Below are 7538 nucleotides of genomic sequence, written 5' to 3' on the forward strand. Positions count from 1 at the left end.
TTAATCCAGGGATATCCCCCCCACTGACCAAACCAACGGCGAGATTTGCTACGTGAGGGAAGCTGACGCTGGGCAAAGGTCTGCGCCTGGCTCACAGACCAATGGCACCATTTAAAGCCTGTTTCTTCAATAAAGTATTAAATTCTTTTGCTGAGGCTGGAAGCTGATTGCTTCAGAGGACAGGCCGGAGCTGTCAGCGAGGCCACGCGGTCCCTCTGCTCGGCAGACACGACGTTCTCGCCCGGCTGCGCATCCTCGCTGTGAAGGTGCCGCTGGAAGCCCTGGCAGCCGATGCTTCCACCACCTCCAATCCAGGACTCAGGAGCTTCTAATCCAAAACATCTTTCTTATTTCCACCCTGTAACGTGTAATAAACAGCACTCTCTGCCTCCCTCCAGAAATACTTCCACTTATTCTCTTTCCATTCATGTCTGTACTGTGCCACCCGCTGATCTGTCACAGTCACTCTGTGCCTTCATTAACTGGTGCCATCAGCACTTTCCCCCTTTATCTTCCCTCTCCTCTGCGTTTGTTTCTTGCCAAGAAGGTGCCCAGTTCTGCTCTGCTCAGATGTGGCCCAGCACAACTCTGCTGAAAGGAATGTCCTGTTCCCTTCAAGAAAATCCCGTGGACACAGAGCCCAGAATCTCTATCTCGCCACACTGCAAAGTCCACTACAGGGCAAAATTAATGCCTAGTTCCTCCACATTAAATATACAGTCACAGCTTCACGCCTACCACTACCTAAAGCATCTAACAATACTATCTAAAGTATCTTTCTACAAGACAATATCATCCAATACTGACAGGGAAAATCAGAAGAGAAAAATCCATCCTGTTAGGTTCCAGTCTGATCCTGACTCGACCTCAAACATTCAGAGCAGCTTTACTAAAGCTGAAGGAATGCACACACTGAACCAAAACACACTCTGACTGCTGGTCTGCTCAGAGTACTTCAGAACACAAAGTGCACAAAACAGCAATGATATTTTAACAGTGTTAAAATTCAATAATTATTAAAGTAAGATTAAATACAAGCCTACTGCACTTAACACACTTCGTACTCTGATGTGCCTAAGACTATAAAGAGCACATATATGTTTAAGCAATTCAGCGATGTTTCTGGATGTGTTTTTTTCCTGGATACTTATTGAAGATGGCCAATTGGAAAAGGAGAGATGGAAAACTGCTGGTAAAAATAGTGGGTGAAAAAAAAGAATTAAGTGCAGTGGTTCATTTCAATAGACTCAGCTGTGAAGGGGTCTGTGTCTTGCAAAGGAAAGCGACATTTTAAGTGAGTGTTTACATGAAACAGAGACACAGAGGTTTGATAATGACATTAACAGCATCCTGGTTTAAAAGAAACAGTGCCTGTAGGGGTGAGAGGGACTTCTTTTCTGCTGTCTCACAATGCATCAGAGAGAGAACTCCTTCCACTTTACATTCACAAAGCCACTGTTCAGTAGTTTACTCTCCTTTCAGCTTTTATTCAGTATTGTAGGGGTGAGAGGGGCTTCTTTTCTGCTGCATCAGAGAGAGAACTCCTTCCCCTTTACATTCAAAAAGCCACTGTTCAATAGTTTACTCTCCTTTCAGCTTTTATTCAGTAACTGGCCACTTCTAAGAGAAAAATTAGTATAACTTTTTTTTTGAGCTAAAATTCATTTCAGACATGTATGTAGTAAGGACTTACCTGCACAGGGCTGCTCAGGAACGCTTGGCTGAATTAACTGAGACTGTGAAACAAGTGGTGGCAGCCAGATCAGCATGTGGTTGTTGTCATTTACAGCTCCAGTGTCTAGTTCGTGACAGGTTCACTTCATTTGTCTAAACTCGCTGCATAAACAAAGCCCACACAGGAAGGTCTGCAGCCAACATCATCTCACACCACAGAGTACCTAAAACACCTGCTGCTTACTCCTGGAACTATTTCTGCATTTCTAGATGGCAAAGGCTGTATTTTTTTCTTTTAATGGATAATACTTTCAGAGCATCAAAATAACTTGCAAATACAGACTGAATTTCTAAAATCTGGGGAGAACAGTAAATCTTACTGATCTTACTGTATCCACACAACATTCATGCTGCAAAAATGCTTCTTGTCCACCAATCCTTATCATAACTTGGGGGCAAACACTTGTATTTTCACCCAGCTAATTCCCTCTTTCACTATAAAAAATTTATTTGCCAAAAATTGCCTGGAGAATACGGACTGCTCCAAGGAAATAATATATCTCCTGAGGAAAAGAAAGACTCCTTGGTCTCACAGAGTTCCAGAACTCTGCATCAAGCACCAGAAGAAATAAATCGCCACCATATTTCTGCTGCAACAACAGGAAAACTGTAAGTCTCTCTTTTGCAAGCAGTAAAGTTGTACAATTCTACCAGCACCATCAATCCCAACGAATTCTACAGGTTGTACTTGTACTTCTCTGATCTTTTGCTGACCCGTAAAAACTCTGATGAATTTACAAAGATTGTGAGAGTGAACGCTACCGAATCGATCAAGTTTTGACAATTAAAAAAACTCAAGATAGGATGCTGCATAAAACAGAGAAAGGAAGACAGTTCAGCACAGTATGAACAGCTGATGACAGTGCATACTGAAAACAGAAATTCTTATCTACTCCTTACAGCCTTCTTGCCAAAACAGTATATATGATGACTAATTCTTCAGTAAGCCACTGAAAATAAATCTAGTGGGACTTCAGCTTTGTTGCCAAGGTGAGAGGCATTGAAAAATACCTAAAAAGATACATTAGATCAGTTTTCAGTCTCCAGACAGTCCTAAATTCATACACACGTAAAACTATAAACAACCCCTTTCCTTCCATCCCTTGAAGAAGCTAGTAAACAAAGCTCATTTGGGACAAAAGAAATTGGCATGGAAGAGCCTCCTCCTCCCCTAGCCATGCTGACTCCATCAACTATTTCCGTTTTCTATCTGAGATGCAGCATAGCTAATGCTGTTCCTAGCAGCTACCCCTTAACAGCCACAGCCACCACAAATCCAAAAAACCCAAACTGGCATTGTCCCTCCAGCAGCTTCCCCCTTCCCAGAAGGACTGAGATCAACAGTCCCGGACACAAAGTCCAGCATTATCTGTACAACTGTTAAGTAGGTTTTTGCATTCATAAGTTAAAAATTCCTACTAAACCACTTTAGCAAATTAGAACACCCAGATGATTTGAGTATTGTTCACTTTTTCCAGCTGTTTGTTTGCATTATGAGTCATGTCAGCTCTATTCTTGTCTCTCTACCTTTTGAATATGATCCACTTAGTAAACACAGAGGGTTCAGCCCAACACACCACGGCTAAAAACTTCAACACAAAAGCCTGAGTTTCTTCTCAGCTGCAGTGCTGTAAATGGAGAAGATTATTCCTTAAATGGGAGAAACTTCTGGAGAATATATATATATATTCAGCTCTCCCACCTGAAACACACCCAGAGAAAACCTGCTGATACAATCAGCTGTTTACAAGCCCTACCTTAAGAGCATACATGAGAGCTGAATCATGCACTTAAATCCACACAGCAGAGGTAAGCTGGATCAGTGGAAGCCACTCACTACTTTCATTCAGTTGTGAACAAAAACGGATCCTGAATTAGACTTAAACACAAATTATCGTTCAGTGCTGAAAACATGTCTTAAAGGAGTGCTTATGTAACCCGTAAGACACAATCCAGTACATTAAAACATGACTACCACCCCATGTTATGTCTCATAAAGAGATCTGGTGGTGACAGCCAAAACACATTAATGGAGCCAGTGAAGACATGCCTGTGGTCAGCGGCAGGGAAATGACACAGATGTTCTTCCTCCAGTCACCAGGACCTGACTGTGTGCAGGGGAAATCATCTGCGACTTTATGCAAACTGTTTTTCCCCGAGAACTAGCCAATACATTCCTCTGTAGCACAGAAGCCTGTTCAATCCATTATCCACAACCCAAAGAAGAACAGAGTAATATATTATTACTGGAGAAGAAGGGCTGGAAACCAGAAGAGGTGGCCTGAAAGGAGTCCAAAAGGGAAGCACGAAACACGGCCTTGCACTGCAAGGGTAGCACCAGACACAGGTGACGAGGTGAGAGGACTTGTGACAAGCCACTGCTACACGTGTGACAAGGACAAGAGAAGAATGTGCAAATACTGGGGCTGAGTATAAAATATTTATGAGTAAAAGAACATAGATGGAACTTTGTCTTACGCCACACTTATGGAGCACGTCCCAGTCCTACAGCAAGCCCACCACAGGGCCAGGCCTCACAGCAGCAGTGGGAGCCCGGGGTGATGGCACAGAAACTTTTGTCTCAGTGAGCTCCTGCCTTCCAAATCAGCTCCATGCAGAATTTATCTATCTCAAAAACCTCCCCACAGGTCACAATGCAACTCAGAATTAACAGAAATGAGTTCACTTACTTAATATACATTCAAAAATTGAAGTGTTTCTTCTAGATCAGGGACAACCATCAGAACATGAGGCACAGCTGACAGTTACAGCCGCTGCAGGGTTTTGGTACCTGCCTTTACCTGCTGACAGGGAAATGAGATGGACCTTCTGCTATGATCAAAACCCTTCTCCAGTCCTGCACCCAGCCACACAAGTGCAGGAAGGTCTGCTCTGCTCTGCTCCCCTGTTTTACATGAAGTGGTTTCCTTCACAAACACCCACTTCCAAGAAAATCAATGTGAAGACACGCAGAGTTATGAGAGTTCCCCTTTCCACCTTGCTATCAGTTCTCCTCACACATGCAGGTGTGGCCGCTGAATTAATGACCCTGGCCTGAAGAGACACAACTTCTCACGAAGGCTGTTTTCAGCTCCAAAACCAGTTGCCACCACAGCCTTGGCAGCAGGACCAGCCGGCTTCCCTCCCCACTGCGCGCAGCTGCGAGAGGGCAACGCCGTGAACAGCCCTGCCAAAACACTCCCTCCTTCCTCACAGCAGCGTCTGCAGCTCTCCCTCTGCTGACTAACAGCGGGTTTTTAATTCATTTTTAGCAGGATTCAGGCTTCGGTGTTGAGGAACCACAAGCATTCTCAAGGCAGACAGTCTGAAAGAAGAGAAAGTCCTAACGGTGAGAGCTCTCATCGCAGCAGCCTCCATCCATCCTGAAAGATCCTGGGATGATTCATTTCCTCCAGTGTTTTAAAGACGCTGTTTTGAATTGTAGCTGTATTTTTACTGTGTGTGGAAACATTCAGTAAATAACATATGTTTAAACTTAGTTTTTGGATGGCATCCCACTGACTGACTAGCTCCTAATACAGACAAACAGTTGTTTCTCCCTCTCCCAGTTGTGCTGGGACATCAGCTGAGATCAGTTCCAGCTCTTCAGGTTCTCACTGGCAGGTGAATGAGGGACAAAAGAGGAAAAGAGGAAGGGAAAGACCAAAAACACAGCCTGTAGCCAGAAAAGAACACTTTTCAATGTGTAAAAGGAAACAAAAAAACCCCTTCAGAGTCTATACCATCTAACCCTTCCACTCAGTCACCATCACATCCCAAATTTTGATCAAAAACCCCGACAACTCGAATATCCTGACTGAGGATGCAGTTACTAGGGAAGTCCCAGTCCACCTCAAAGTGGGGAAAAACAGACAAGCTAAAATAAAGGTTATTCTCCAGAGGGAAGTGTGAACAGGCAGAACTCCCCAGAATGGTCAGCAAATCAACCACACCAACATCGGAGCACCACCACCACCATGCTCCCTCAGTCTGGCATTTCCAGGTTGCCAAGCACTGCAAAGCATCCCAGTTTCCTGGGATGCTTCGCAGTGCTTGGCAAAGCTGCTGGAGCTCTATTTAACCCCACTAATGTCAGAGCTCTATTTAACCTTGCAAATGCATCATCAGTGGACAGATAATCAGAGATAAATACATGGCAATCCTGCAGAGAGTCAAACACTTGCTGTTAGAAGCTGCCACTTCCTTTCCTAACTTTTCTGACCCTGCTTTCCTTCCCTGAGCAGGTGTGAAGTACTCAGTTGACATCTTATGAGCACTGACTGATCTGATTTCACCTATGATGGGATTTACAGTCACCTACGATCAGGCAGGTCTCTTCCAGTGCCCTGGATACACGCCTGGATCAGCAGATTGTGTACTCTGAGTGTCTCTGTACAGTGATGGACAGAACAGGGCTTGTGCTGCTGTGATCAGGCAAGTACCAGCTGCACCTGGAGGGTATGAGCATATTGGTATGTGTACAAAAGAAGAAAGTCACCTAGCAGTGTGCCAAGCAGCTAATAAGAGGCCTGATGAATCTACCTTTGCTATCAGGGAGCTGAAGACTGGAGGATGTAAGGTAAATACTGGAAATTTGCCAACATCTGTGACTTCTTGGGAAGCAGAGATGAGGCAGAACCACATCCTCTGAAATCCAGGCCTGGTGAGTATAAAGACCATGCAGACACTCCTACCACCAGTTCATTTACTTTTATTCTCCTTACTTTAAAAAAAAAGAAATCTGAATGCAACCTTCAATTCATGAAATCCCTAATCATGACAGTTCTCAGCTGCCAAAAGTCACAAGGGTAGACCTGAGAAAAACTGCCCCTGCATTTTTCCATTCACTTCCTTTGTCTGAACATCTGCTGGGAGCTGCTGAGATACTGCTGAGCCAGTGCGACAGCTCCTCTGCTCCTGTGCCCCAGGACTGGATCTGACTGCACTGCCTTTTCACACCACCACTGTTTTGTGGAGCCTCCTGCAGAAAAATACTTCACAAGCTGACAAAGCACAGTTTTAGGCTCAATAGCTGTGCACTATCCCCACCTAGGGAGCTTGTGTCTGATACAGGAACAATAGTTCCAGCATGGCTCATAGCTGAGAACTCCGGCAGGTTTATTGCTTTGACGGGAAAAGAATTAATCATCCAGAGCATTCCTTCCCAATTCCCTTAGTCTTCTTAGTGTCTAAAGTGATTAATTAATGATTAAGAGCCTGAAAAGACAAGGACTTGAACTAATGCTGTGCAAAGCAGAACAAATGACATGACAGAGGTACGCAAAGAGATAAGCTGCACAAAAAAAGATAACTTGACGTTTTCTTCTTAATGTAAAACCTCAGTGACCTTTGAAAGCCACTGCACGAGACGAGAGCTTAAAAAGATTCAAAAGAGATTACAAGTGGACATATAAAATAACAATATACACAATTTTCTTCTCAGTTGAAATTTTTAGAAAGGATATCAAATAGCTGGTTTGGAGAATCAGACAATCACTAATCAACAGAAATAATACACAACTTGTTATTGATAAATTGCCCATATCAGAAATTTCTGCCTTTTCATGAAACATGTTTGATAGCGATCAGGCAGAGACATACTCAGAACTCAGTTATTCACACAGCAATTCCCAAGTGCTGTGAAAATGAACAAAAAACAAGAGCAGCTGCTTCTTCCTAGACTGTAGTTAGTTATTGTGCCCAAGCTACTTTATAGCTGTGTTTAACCACGTTCAGCTTTACTGCAACCAACCTGCAACTTCAACTTATAACTACCAAAAAAGAAAAAAACCTGTTTCTTTTGT

This window comes from Antrostomus carolinensis, unplaced genomic scaffold, assembly GCF_000700745.2.
Source record: "Antrostomus carolinensis isolate BGI_N321 unplaced genomic scaffold, ASM70074v2 scaffold34162, whole genome shotgun sequence".
Taxonomy (NCBI): Eukaryota; Metazoa; Chordata; class Aves; order Caprimulgiformes; family Caprimulgidae; genus Antrostomus; species Antrostomus carolinensis.